The following is a 14,139-nucleotide window of genomic DNA, read 5'->3' on the forward strand; positions in this document are numbered from 1 at the left end:
CTTAGTCGTGTCCCCCCATGAGGAACCAGGCTGGATGCACACAGCCATGGAGGAGACCTTAAGCATACTGTATTTACTATTGTTTGTTCTAGAGTCAGCAAGCACACTCAGCAATACAGCAAATATCTATTTATGCATGGCTCAGAGTTAATAGGAACATTAAAAATAAAACATAATGCCAGAAGGTGACATAATAATCAATCCCCTTCACCACCACACACATACAAGCCCCCATCCAGTAATACGTGGTAGGTAGCTCACATTATTATTATTATTATTTATTTCTTTTATATACCGACATTCAATCGAGATATCACATCGGTTTCCAGATAACCAAGGGAATAGGGCGTAGTCCGCCCTATTTTACAAAAAACAATTATAACATATTATAACAGTGGTACATGGAACAAAAGGTTATAGGATATAACAAAAGGTTATAGAAAATAACATATGTACATGAATGTGTTGTTGATAAAATAAAATTGGGATAAGGGACTTGTTGGGTAGGTAATTTAGGAATAGAGGTGGGGGGGATGAGGGAAGGGAGGGGGGAAGGTGGGGTGGGAGGAAGTAGCGGAGTGAGGGATTCAGGGGGGTGAGAAGACTTGAGTATGGGATGAGGTGGGTTGCGTTCCGTACCTTGCATAATTGCAAGGTACGGAAGATTCTAAATTAAAAAAAAAAAAAAAAAAAAGTCAGCCCTCCTGAAGAATTTGCAGGAAAGTGGATTGCACTGCATGATAAATGGGCAACCAATTTGTTTGCCCTTTGGTAACGCACCCGCACTGTAATCAATGCATAACTTTGCCAAAAGTGCACCGATCGTGTTCAGAACTGGTGTTAAGGCAAAGGATAATTGTCCAGTTCACATTACTTTGATCTGATTTGCTGCAAAGCGGCTTAAAAAGCACCCTTTCCCACTCACCCACCCAGAACAAGTATCCAGCGAGGGCAGCACTTTCATCCGATTGCATGCCAAGGCTGCACTTTTAGGCAGGGCGGTTCATGAAAATTGCCTTTTAAAATGGTCAGACTTGGAGCAGACGTTCCTTTGCTGGTTCAGCTGCCACTGCTCGCCCCTCTATTCACACCCAGCCCAGAGTGCCTCTCTCATCCACGTACTTTGTCTATCGAGCCGTCTCACAGCCATGCCAAATGATGCCAGTTCAGTCCCTCATATGCCCTCTCTGCTGACAGCAAACTAGGCCAGTCGACACTCGGCTCGGGCAGCAGCTCTCTTCCTGTCTTATCTGCGCTTCTGTATTAGAACCCTGCTCGGACACTCAAATCATGCAGATTCACGTTTTCTCTGCCAATGCTGCCTCGCACCCCTGACCAACCCTACCTGTGGAGGTCATGCTCTCCACCACTGTCTGTCTCTTGAACCCTGGCTGCTGATTCTCTCTCTGTTCAAACCTGCCCTGGCCGTCTCCCTTCCATTCTCTCTCAAGCACCGGGTCTACCCACGCCACTCGTACACATACCGAACAATGCCAGTTTTACCCCTCATGTATTCTCTCTGCTGACATGGTACACACAGTCACCCGTGCCGGAAGCAACCTGGTCCAGGCAACGGCTCTCTCTCTCCCATATACGTTATATGTGCCTGTTCATAACACAGGAAAGTCTACGGTCTTCTCATTTCTATGCACAGCCATAGTCCCTTTGCTTCTCTTAAACACAAACTCAACAACTAAAATTGTGAAAAGTAACAGAAAATCCATGCAGATGCATGCTTTTCATAACCATTGATCACCAGTTAAAACAAAGCGAAAAGAAACTCTTTTAAGGCTTAAAAATGCATTCGGTGATACTGGCAAGGTGTTCAGAGAAACTCTGATCTCAAAACTGTTCAAGGCAACACACTCCTTATCCATCATCTTGGCTGAACTGGAGCCCTGAATGGTGTGTGCAAGGAGCAGAGAGAGGGAGAGAGTGTAATCAAAGGGTGAATTTTAAAAAGAAAAAAAAGAAAAAAAAAAGTCCGGGGGGGGGGGGGGGGAAATGCTAAGAAGTTACTCAGGCTTGTGAATGAGGAAAACGAACAAAAAGTTGCCATGAAGGAGCCAGAGTGAGAAGAAGTGAACAGAGACACTTCCTGGCGTCTGGAAAACACAGGGATGGAGGCTACAGAGCTAGAGCACAGGAAAGCTAAATTTAGAACCAGGAAGTAACTCTTCCTCCTCCGATTCCTTCAGCCCTCCTCCCTTAAAGTAGCAGGGGACCGCATGGATTTCTCCGGGAGCATGAATTGAGATCTGCCAGGGCTGGCTCGCCAGGCCACCATCTGTTCCCCCTGGCTGTCGCCCTGCTTCCCCAGGCTGCACAGCAGCAGGAACCCCTCCTCGGTGCAAGAGTACTGCAGCCCTGGCAAATTCAAACAAGATGCTGAGACTGGATCGGAAGAGCTGCCCGCAGGAAAAGGCAGCAACACAGCCAGGTGCTGCTGTGGCCGAGAAAAAGCTCCCAACATCCCTCTCCCTAAAGCAGCATTTCCTCAGGCAGCTGGAGAATCCTGCAAGTGAAGTTAGGGGATGACTTGCCCTCTACTAGACCCCAATGAGGTTTGAGTGCACTCAGGAGCACAGAATCTGGCAATAAGGGAAGTCTTTAAAACAATCACAAACTAATGTGATTTAAATCATTTCTACCTCTAGAAAGTGTACATCCAGTATGCACCAGTCAGTAGCACTTCAGCTTAACCACCTTTCATTCAGCTATGGCAAAACAGCGCTTGAAAACCCAGTGTAAAGGCTCAAATCTCTGTCTTTAAAGAGGGGCAATAAATTAATTTTGCTGGCTTAGAGTTATATAAGAACATAAGAATTTGCTATATTGAGTCAGATCGAGGGTCCATCGAGCCCAGTATCCTGTTTCCAACAGTGGTCAATGCAGGTCACAAGTAGCTGGCAAGATCCCAAACAGTAAATAGATCCCATACTGCTATCACACAATGATAAGTAGTGGCTATTTCTTAAGTCTACTTGGTTAATAAATTTATTGACTTCTCCTCCAGAAACTTGTCCAAACCTTTTTAAAACCCAGCTATGCTAAGTGCCTTAACCACATCCCCAGGCAATGAATTCCAGAGCTTAATTGTGCGCTGAGTGAAAAAGAATTTTCTCCAATTTGTTTTGACTGTGCTACTTACTAACTTCATGGAGGGTCCCCCTAGTCTTTGCATTAAATAAGAACATAAGAAATTGCCATGCTGGGTCAGACCAAGGGTCCATCAAGCCCAGCATCCTGTTTCCAACAGAGGCCAAAACCAGGCCACAAGAACCTGGCAATTATCCAAACACTAAGAAGATCCCATGCTACTGATGCAATTAATAGCAGTGGCTATTCCCTAAGTAAAATTAATTAATAGCCATTAATGGACTTCTCCTCCAAGAACTTATCCAAACCTTTTTTGAACCCAGCTACACTAACTGCACGAACCACATCCTCTGGCAACAAATTCCAGAGCTTTTTATTGTGCGTTGAGTGAAAAAGAATTTTCTCCGATTAGTCTTAAATGTGCTACTTGCTAACTTCATGGAATGCCCCCTAGTCCTATTATTCGAATAGAAGGACTAGGGGGCATCTAAATAGATATTAACAGTGACGGTAGTATCATTTACAGTCTGGCACTGGGACCTGCCCTAGCAGAGATCTCACAGTGCTGGTGTCAGTTTACGGTATGGGGCCACTATGGTTCGCTGCACCATCCTCGTTAGATCGTGAGAATACAGCGTTGAATACATCTTCCAGTGTACCACAGCACATCACACTAGACATTTTAGAAGGGCGAGGGGTAGCATTTCCATAGGCATCTTTCTTGCACTGGAGCAAAGCTTAACCTCCACCCTTTTGTGCAAATCTGGTCAGTACACCGTAGCCACATTAGGGAAAAAAAACCTCCCAGGACCCAGAGGCAGTGAACCTGGACCACCAGTGCAAACATTTCACAGAATCATTTCACTGTGCCTGATTCAAGCAAAGAATTGTGCTTGCCTTGTTAGGCCACTTGGATATGTGGCCTTAAGGGTCAAGCAAGTTGTAGGCGATACCTCTGGTTTTACTGGACTAACAATACATCTGTGACATGCTTTCCAGAGTTATCCTCTCTTTATCACACGAGTGAACAAACAAGGTATTTCTGTGCATCCGAGGAAAAAATCAGTGGGAAAGAAAGAAAGCAAAACATCGCAAAACAATTAAGAATCCAGCAGCCTAACAAAAGTTGCCAGATTAAACGATTCAGGTGAAAATGAACTGCCCTAGCTAGCTTTAGCAATGGGGTTGTTTCATTCATTTTAAATGCTCCGACAGTTATGTTTCCTCCTGTTTCCAAAAACTAATTAAAAAAAAAAACCAAACACCAAAAAAACAAAACATCCTCAGTAGAGCTGAACCTTATCAATTAGTGTTATCTAACTTTGCACTTCCAGGGCCAGCATTAGACACTCCGTGGTCCAGGGCAGAAACTAAGAAGAGAGCCCAGCTACCCTGAAACTCTACCTCAAGGACATCGCTCAGCTTCACCAAGTGAGGAGGAGGGGGAAGCAGCCCCCAACTAACTCAGCCTAGAATCACTCTGTCAAGAAAATCTCCTGGACTATTTATTTATTTAAAATCTTTTCTATACCATCGTTAAGAGGTATACCATCACGACTGTTAACAGTGAGGCACATATATACATCTTTGGAAAATGTACAAGTTAATATTATCTATAGGACGTGCCATTAAGGTCCGGTAACCGTCTTTATTACAAACTATTTGCAAAAAGTTGAAGATCTTGTCCTTTTTCTATGTTTCACAGCACCAGCACGTTACTAGACCGCATGCTAGTTCAAAGAACACAGTAATGTGCTGGTAGAAAAATTCCCATCCTCTGCTTCCAGGCACATTCGTCTTGTGCCCAGCAGCCCGTGAGGTCAACCTGTCCCCCCCCCTTTCTGCTAAAGGGGATGGATGAAATCAACATCCACGGACTCTGCCATGCCCAAGATGGATGCGAGTAACTTATGAGCTGGCTTGCAGGAAAGCTTCAGAACTAGTGCCCTGCTAGGACAGCACTTTCGTGGAGTTGGATGCAGAGGCTGCACTTTAAGGTAATGAAAGCTGCCTTTCACATTTTGAAATTAGTGACCAGCTAAGGGGAAAAAAACCCACCCCAAAACAACCTTCCATCTACAAGCACTGCATGGGGGTGAGGATTGGGGAAACGACTTAACTTATTTTCACCCATGAGAAGTATATGAAGATTATTCCATTTGTAAAAGGCATTTTGATTGTACGTATTATTACCCTTAACATAAAGCTTGGGGGAGGGGGGGGGGGGGGTGTAACCTGCACGGAGCTGCAGTCACTACCGTGGGAAACTTGCCGGGCAGGCTGGACGGACCATTTGGTCTCCCTCTCGTCACTCACTTCATGGCCCGCTCCCCCTCCTCGATCCGAAAATGAACCAGCCACAGACTGATGGGTTTTAAAGAGATTCCTCGCTGTTCGGTCACGCGCTACACTTAGGACCAGGAAATACAGAAAGGGAGGAAAATCAGAATCCATTAAAGAACTGGGGGGGGGAAGGGGGCAGAAACAAGGAAAAATCCCCCAGAATGCATCCACACTTTCACTATTGTAATAATTCAGACACCAGTGGCAGGCAGGACAGAGTGGCTTAAAGGTGAGCAACAGGAAGTCATCCCCCAGTGGAATTTCTTTATGCATTGATTTTTTTTTTTTTTTTCTAGATGATTAGAGCTCCTTGCGGACATTTTAAGGCCCGTCCCAACTGCAAAATCCCATCCATTGCCTTAGTACACAGTAGTAGCTAAAAGGAGATTCTGCAGCTAGGGCCAGGCCAAAATTTTAAAATCCCGTGACCAGAGGTGGAAATACATTTAGAAAACTTAAGTGTTAATCACACACTTTAGGAGCCAGGGAACTGGTTTTTCTCATTGTCTCGCTTTGCATATTATTGTTTGGTTTTTATTTCCTCTTTTTTTTTTTTTTTATTTTGCTTTTCAGATTTTAGGTGCCAGGTGACCTGCTTCGTGGGATTTTTCTAGCCCTGCCTGTGACAGTTCCTTTGGCACAACTGCGGTGCACAATTCCTACTACTACTACCCTTTAGCTGAGAATTCATGGAAGGAAAACATTTTACAGATTAAACAGGAACACTGGCTAAAACTGCATCTCTACCTGCTCCCCCCATAAAGTTGCAGAATTTCCCTACTTCCCCACAGTTGTCTTGTTTTCCAGACCTTTCTTTATTTGATCAGGCTCCAGGCCTTCTATGCCCTAGAGCTAAAATAGACAACGGAGGGGTAAGTCAGCAGGGCAGAAATAACACAAGTAGGACAGGTCGAAGAGCTATTGAGAGCATTAAAGAGGAAGAGAAGAGCAGACAAAGATTTAGCAACAATAAGAACTGCTAGTCTACAAAACTTATTTTAAAGATTTCAGTCCACTTTTAAACAGACTTCTTAAAGCAGCATTTTCAACCTGATTTGCCCTAAGGTTGTAAGGGTCTGGGTCACCCAAATTAAATTCCATCTGAAGGGGATAAATAGGGAGAGGGGGAAATATTAAGGTAGAATGAAGGGTTCACCTCAGCAAGACCGATGTTTATTCAACATCTGGAAAGGGTAACTGGGCTGCACAGGAGAACGGTGCCTAGGGGCACTCCCTCAGCCCCCCCCCCCCCCCCGGCACAGCCAGGTTGGGACGCACCTGGGACACAGCTCCCAAAGCCCTTCCCCGTTAACGGATGAGGCAGGAGTTAGCCCTGGCTTCCAATGCATCGAAGCCCCTGGGCTATGCCACCTTCCTGCTTCTTTACCTCCGTGGAAGCCCCTGGAGGGCACAAAGATCACCGTATCGGGGTGGGGGGGGCAGGGTTTAACACGCTGCCATCTGACCCCCCCCCCCCCTTAGGGACATGGTTACCCAACTACAGCCAAAGCAGGAAGACTTAACCTCCTGTTTAAAACACCTCTCTTTACCTGGATTTCCCTATTAGTTTTCTCTTGCTTTAATTCTCGCTCTACTCTCTCTTACTCTGCAAGAAAGGAGTCTTATTTCCCAAGGCTTCCTGTTTTGTTTTTTAAATTTTAAAATCCCCTTTAAAGAACGCCCGACGAGGGACGTTTCCTCTCATACACCTGCCTTGAGGGATGTCCCTCCTCCTTTCCTAACCAGTGTGCTATATACAACCCCTCCACTGTGGCTGCTGAACATGAACTCTAGTAAGGGTTTAGGATCAGTCCTTTCTAAAATCATTCCTTGAAACACGCTTGCCACGTGACAGTACGTCCATCTCTATTCCTCTACCTGATCCTCCACGCTCACTCACATTGTACTACCATAAAAAAAACAAACCACAGAAACCAAGAGTACGACAGACAGCAAGGCCCATACTGGTTGCTCGTTTTTTTCCTTCCTGTTGCAATGTCACAGGCCTTATTTGATGTCTGGATTTTCCCTCCCTTCCTCACAAGGAAGGCTTCTCTGAATTCTGTTCCCGTGTCTGGCTGCTTCCTGCATCCCCCACCCTTTCCTCGTGTTACTCCCCGAGTCTACTCCCTTTAAGTTCCCAAGCATGAGCACCTGCTCTAAACGAGAACTTTTCTTGCCATGGGAATATGCCGGCCTCTTTCATATTATTTACACTTGCGAGCTTTTGGGATGTCTCTGTCAAATCCCTGACCTCCCCTCCTAGGGGCGTACATGTTTATATCCTGAAATCTAATATCACAGGTTTTATGGTACAGACTTTGCTAGCACTCCTCTAGACTAACTCTACACAATCTATATTAAGGATGTCCCACCTTTTATAGATGACAGCCAACTATTGTTTGGTCAGGGGATGCACAAATAAACCCCCATACTAGCCACTTATAAAGGATGTACTCCCAGTGGCCATACATATGTGAGAGTAGCATTTATTTGTACAGGAGCTATTGCATCTAACATATACACCTTCTCTGCCAAATAGTGCAGACTAAATCACTTTTCCATCCTCTAGCAGGGTGCAATACGCACAACGGAACAGGGCACATCAAAAACCTGTTAGCGTGCCCGGAGCAGACAAATGCAACTCCCCCCCCCCCCCCCCACCCAAATATTTACAACTGTCCTATTCAACTCTGGGTAACCCCTCTCTTCGGGGACCTCCTGAAATGCAGGGCACAGTGCTGTTCCCGAGGCCGCTGGTACGTCCCGAGCCTCGGGGTTTGTTCTGGAACGGAGAAGGATAAAATCTCCAGGACCTCAGGCTCATGGGGGGTGGGCACCAACACTCAAGTTTCTCCTTGGCTGCTCTCTCAGGTGCACTCGCTATCCCAATGCAAAATTGTAATGCAACCAAAAATACCTGAAGTCCAATTCACAACAATATTCTCCAATTTTATCTCCACACAAAAAATAAGCAGTAGGAAAGTACCTCTTTCCTCAGTTTCATCGGCTGAGTCAGTATCCTTTAGGATGGCAAGCACTAGGTAAAGACCCAGCGCTCCCAAGTGATAGAAAGAGGGCTCCTCAGGCCGATGCAATACAGTGTGCTCAGGTTGGTGCACAGGTTAACCCGCGTCCATAACCCCTTATGCAATGAGGGTGATTAGTGCGTCCAAAACGAGTGCAGCTGATAGCGCTCGTCACATGAAAATGCCATATAGATGAGGGAGAGGTGGATGGGCGTCTGCATACCAATATTGCATTTGCCTGCTAGTGGGGCCGGCATCTCCTCTCTCTTTCTCCGACGGTAAAAGCTGGACTTCTAGTGGTAAAAAGTCCCCTCCAAAAAAAGGGTTCAAAATCCAAAATCTCTCCTCCTTCTCCGTGAGCAGGAACTCCTCCCAAAATCAAAACAACACTTTCTGCAAAAATACTTTCTTCTCTGTCAGTTTCACTGCTGTCCTTCCTTAGCTGGGCGGCAGGAACTCCAGCACCTTAACCTGACCTCCCCAAGGCAGGGGCGACAATCCTCCTTAGGCAGGAACAGGCTCCCAAAAAGAAAACAGACAGCTCTCCCCAAAACTCCCCTCCACTCCCCCAAGACAATCCCTTCCAGACTTTGGGCTACTGACCGGGGCACAGACTCTTCCCCTAGTTCCAGGCCGAGGGCCCAGTATGGGAAATCTCTCCAGCAACTTCTCTTTCAAATCTTTAAAACAAAAACCCAAATGCCTCCTCCCCTGTATCAGACTGTGGGGCCCAACAGATCGAGAACCCGCCAACAACTCAAAATGCCAAAGCAAGCCACAGAGCTCCTGGTGCACAGCTGACCAGCCCAGACAAGCCTCTGAGGAAGGGCCTGCAAACTACTCTCCCTTTACAAAACTCCTAACCTAAGCTCAGCTGGGAAAACGGCTGGTGGAGACCCAGGAGTCTCTGCACACCTGTGATCTCACGTTGGACGCCTGGGTGCACCTGCTATCACAAGCTGGAAGGACGGGCACACTCTACCCATCAGCAGGTCTCCTTTTCCTTCACTTTGCAAACCTACAAGTAAAATATTTCACACAGGGGGGCCCAGCACATTCCTTAGAGTCCCCCTTTCCCCCCCCCCCCACTCCCCATGGCCAGTATCTCCCTTCAGCACACTCCCCACCCCCCAGGCCCATCTAGAAATCTTTGCTAGGCATCACCCTGCTTGTGCTTCTTGCTCTACTACCACCGCAACCCAGACAGACAATATTTGAACTGCTGACTTTAGTAAGACTGGGAGGAATCAGAAAGCAAAAGTTACAGCATAAAGCACCCCCTCACTCCCCCCTCAAAAAAAAAAAAATTGCCAGGCAACTCAGAAGATGCAGCCAATATTGGCTGTGTGTATAAATGTAAAAACTAAAATATATATATATAAAACCTATATCAACATTTTTAAAGTTAAATTTTCAAAATAATTTAAAATGTTGCTAAGTCACAATTTATTTATATTGGAAACATTTTTCTGTTTTTGTCTGGTACTGTTCTGCTTTCATTGATCAGTCATCTCATTACTTCCTTTCTCCCTCTGATGCTTATTGTCTCTCTCGTGTCACTTCTCTCAATTCCCTCCCCTCCCCTTCCTGTTTCTTATTCTATCTTCTCCTTTCCCACCTGTCTTTCATCCCATTGCCCTTCCCAGTCTCCAATCTTTCTTTGCACCTCTCCTCCGCTTTATTTTTTTTTACCTCTTCCTCAATCTCCTACCTCTCATCCCTTCACAGCTCCTTCCCTTGTGTCTCACCACCTTCCCCTCTTCCTCCACCAGGATACAAGCAGCGGTAGTGGTATCATGGCACCAGAGAAAACAGCCATAGGGAAATGTGAGCTCCTCGCCCTGCAGGTGCACCTCCCTCCTCTCTCAGCAGTGCGCTTCCTCTCTAAGCCAGAAGCACAGACTGCGGGCAGAAGAGGGGGCAGCTATGGAGGAAAGAGTCCCCAAGCTCCCATTTCCTGGGACCATGTCCTCTCCTCTGGCCCTGGCTTGAGCATGCCGGGTCAGGGTTGCCGAGGATCTTTTGGCTTGTGGACCACATGCAGCACCCTCAAATGCAATAGGAAGCTTCAAGGGCTAGATGGTCTTGAGCCATATTTTTGGCTACAGGGCTTCCAGAATTGGGCGTGGTACACCAATTGTGTAGCACAACGACGTTAACAACCTCTCCCTATGCACTCCAGATTCCACTGGCTCTTGCTGCCGCCTTGTCACATTGTTTGGCAACTTGGCAACCATCCAATATGATCAGCCAAGATCCTTCTACTGGGAGATCATATACTGGTTCTTTTGGGTTTTTTTGCCCTAAAATGCAGGACTGCATTTGTTATGGTTTTACATTTTTAAGATGTAAAGCTCTTTAGGACCACGCCTCGTTTTCCCCACTCCACTTCCTTGGGCATCTTTTTCCAGCTAACCCCTTTTGCAATATCACTTATACAAATATTGAAGAGAACTGGGCCAAGACTGATCCCTGAGGCACTCCACTGGTAGCACCCCTTTTCTTGGGAGTGACCTCCATTTACCACTTCCCTCTGTGGTCTAACACTCAACCAGTTTCTAACCATACATTTTCATCTCTTAAAGCTGTACTCTCTTATGACTTTTCAATTATGACCCTTTACACAAACACCAGCAATATCCTTTTCAACAGTGCTATTTTTCGCTGCTTGCAAAGTTTAGCCACATTACCCAAATCCATTCCTGTCCTTCCTTTAGAACAGTACCTCGCACACATTATATACAATCAGCGCCCTTCACATCAAAACGCGTTTATAGAGTATAATAAATTTTGCATTACTCTTCCTCTGCTTAAAATGTGCTTCTCATCTTGAAGTTCTTCCATTGAAAGTGACATTTTTTTTTGTACCTCATTAAGGTTACTAGGATTGATCTGCCTGCCCAATACCAATGTCTGTTTTATCCCTGAGACAACATTAAGCTCTATCTTCAGAAGGAGACATGGAGTTGTGAGCTATTTGAGCCACCTTCTTTCCTTGTACTTGAATATTTTCACACACACACAGTATTTTCTTTATAGTAAGAAAATATTATGGACATACTGCAAGGAGATTCCGCACGGCGGAGCAAAGTCTGCATCAACCACCAAGAAGCCGTTTATTGGTAGCATTCCTTTCGCAGGAAGCCCCCATCAGCCCGGTTCCTGTCAAGCAAGGCCAGCGGACTGCTGCCTTCTAAAGGAGACCCAAATCCTGACCCCGCTGACAAGCTGGGCCAGAGTATGGTCCATTCCCCCCCCCCCCCTACAAAACAGTAAGAAAGTGGGGCATCAATAGCAAGAACTTCAAGAACCTGAGGGGTCATTTCTCTTTTAAGCCAGTGATGAGCTCTCCACCCTTTTTTTTTTTTTAGGAACTGAGAGGTAGTCTTATATCTTAACAACCACAGTTTACAACTTCAATCTGTAATACCCAAGAGATGGTTTTTTTTCCTTTAAAAACAATACAATGAGTATCATCTTTTTGACTGATTTAAAAGCTCAGGAGTATTACCTTTTTTTTTAGTCTCAGTTTTCATAGCACTTTGAAATTATTCGGCAAAACGTAAATACCCCGTTTTTCCCCCCAATTACTAAAACGTCCCTGTTGCAGACTCAGAGTTAAATTATTAGAAGTTCAGTTATTTAAAATTACACACATACAAAAGACTAAGACGGAAATATAAATCTCCAAACGAATACAATATCATAAAGCTTTCCACAGAATGCTCTGCCTTTAACCTGTCCTTGTTTACAAAAGAAAGAAAACGCGTGGTGACCCTGCCCAGGATACCAGGGGGGGGGGGCAGGGGCAAGTTTGGGGAAATGCGCTTTGTATCACTTTCTCCACTCACCCCCCCCCCCTCAGACACACATGAAACTGCTGTAGTTACAACCAGGCTGCTTTAAATAAAATAAAAAAAGCCACACGCTAGGAAAAAAAAAAAAAAAAGTGTTGGGCAGTGGCTCTGCCCAAGCTCTCGTGCGCGCGCTCTCAACAGGTATCAGTGGCTGGGCAGCCCCGCGCGGGAAGCAGGAGGCGGGCCGCCCTCCCTTAGGGAAACGGCTCCCTCGTTAACGTGCACCTGTTCCTGCACGCGAGGAGCAGCGGAGGCGCGCGCCGAAGGCAGCAAAGGTGTGCGGGAGGGCGCAGCGCTCTCTTACCTCCCGGCCCGAGTTGGAGCCCGCTCGGCGCTCGCGCAATAAAGTTTGTGCCCAGGCATCCGAGGCAAGGGGAGGAGGGGGAGAGAGTGAGGGAAAAAAAAAAAAAAAACTTCAAGCAAAATAATTCTGCGCTCCCAGCCCCACGTGCAGGAGAGGAGGAGGAGGAGGCGCGCGCTCTCTCTCTCTCTCCTCCCTACCAGACGCCATCTCTCTCTCTCTCTCTTTTTCCTCCTCTCTCCCTCCGGCATGAGGGAATGTGGAAGTGAAGCTGTCACGTCGGCCCGAGCGGAGGGCGCCTCCCCGAGCCTTCCCCCCACCTCTCCTCCCCCGCCCCGGGGACTCACCGAGGGGGGCCGCCCGCTGGGGCTCCTTCGCTCTCCTCGGCCGCGTCTCGGTCGCTCCTCTTGAGCAGGAAGGAAGAAGGGAACGAGGCAGGGCTGACGTGAAGGGATGTAAAACAGCTCCTCCTAACCCAGCTCTGACAGAGAGGAGAGAAAAAAAATCCACCCACCCCGGCAGCCTTTTATCTTTCTCTTTTGTTTTCTCACTCCCTCCCGCTTCTCCCCGAAGTTTTCGCTCTCTCACCGGAGAGCAGAGATTTTTTTTCCCCCTCTCTTTTCTTTGCAACTATTGAGGACCCTGAAAGCGGAGAATTTTTTTTTTGTATTCGTTCTTTCTCCTTCCTCTTTTTTTTTCCTTTCGCTTCCCCTTTCTAAGGCTTTTGTTGTTTGTTCTGGGAGTTTCGTTTGAAAACCAAGTCACGACTCTTTTTTTTTTTTTTTCCCCTTCCTCTCCCTCTTTCTTTTCGTTTCACCATCAGAACAGGGAGGGGGGGACCCCCCCAGGCTGCGGCCCTTAATAATCTCAGTTGAAACAAGTTTCGGGCGGAAAGTCTCCGGGCTCTGCTCGCTCCCGGTTGAAAATGGGGGCAGTGGCCCCGGATTGGGTGGCCGGCGCCCCGGCTCTCGGAGGGGGCGTGGGAGGAGCCTTGCCTTGGACCGAGAGAATTCCGCCCCCCCCCCCCCCCCCCCGGAGCGAACGCGGGGAACCTCGCGCTGCCGGGGACTGCGCGCATTTTCGCAGCCCGGGGAGAGCGTCCTTAGGTGGGTGGCAACCTCGCCTCCTAGACTAAAGCATGGGATCCTCCTAAACGAGGCGCCACGGATCGGCGAAAGCTTTCATTTTCTGTTCAAACTTGGCGGAGCTGCGCCTCCTAGGTTTAGTTTTCTGTCACATTCACGCTAGATCCAGATAATTAGTGAAGTCAGACTTCCAGACAAGAGCTGCGATCCGATTTGTGTTTGTGATCCAGTCGTGTGCTTTGAATCAGGGATTATTTAGGGAATTATGAAAGAGGTTTTTCTCCCAGGCTATAGAAGTTCGGGGTCGTCCCCCCCCTCCTTTTTTTTTTTTTTTAATAAACTGTTTAAGGGCTGTCAAGACAGTATAATAAATAGCAAAGGATAGCTAGGTGCCTGCCGTGGTCACAAATCGGTCAGACGTAATT

General features: G+C 46.9%; 1 protein-coding gene across 4 annotated transcripts in view; it reads right to left on the reverse strand.

The window, feature by feature from the left end:
* Positions 1 to 13,633, reverse strand: part of ZNF710 (zinc finger protein 710) — a 78,550-nt gene extending 64,917 nt beyond the window's left edge. For 3 of the 4 annotated variants that reach the window (XM_029574989.1, XM_029574990.1, XM_029574991.1), the window contains exon 1: positions 12,977 to 13,633. The gene's annotated coding sequence lies outside the window, so the exon portion shown is untranslated. Of the gene's footprint in view, positions 1 to 11,982; positions 12,310 to 12,976 lie in introns of those variants that run through there. The other variant, XM_029574993.1, reaches the window with a different exon arrangement.
* Positions 13,634 to 14,139: the final 506 nt, after the last annotated feature.

The sequence above is a fragment of the Rhinatrema bivittatum genome, chromosome 13 (assembly GCF_901001135.1).
Source record: "Rhinatrema bivittatum chromosome 13, aRhiBiv1.1, whole genome shotgun sequence".
NCBI classification, from domain to species: Eukaryota; Metazoa; Chordata; class Amphibia; order Gymnophiona; family Rhinatrematidae; genus Rhinatrema; species Rhinatrema bivittatum.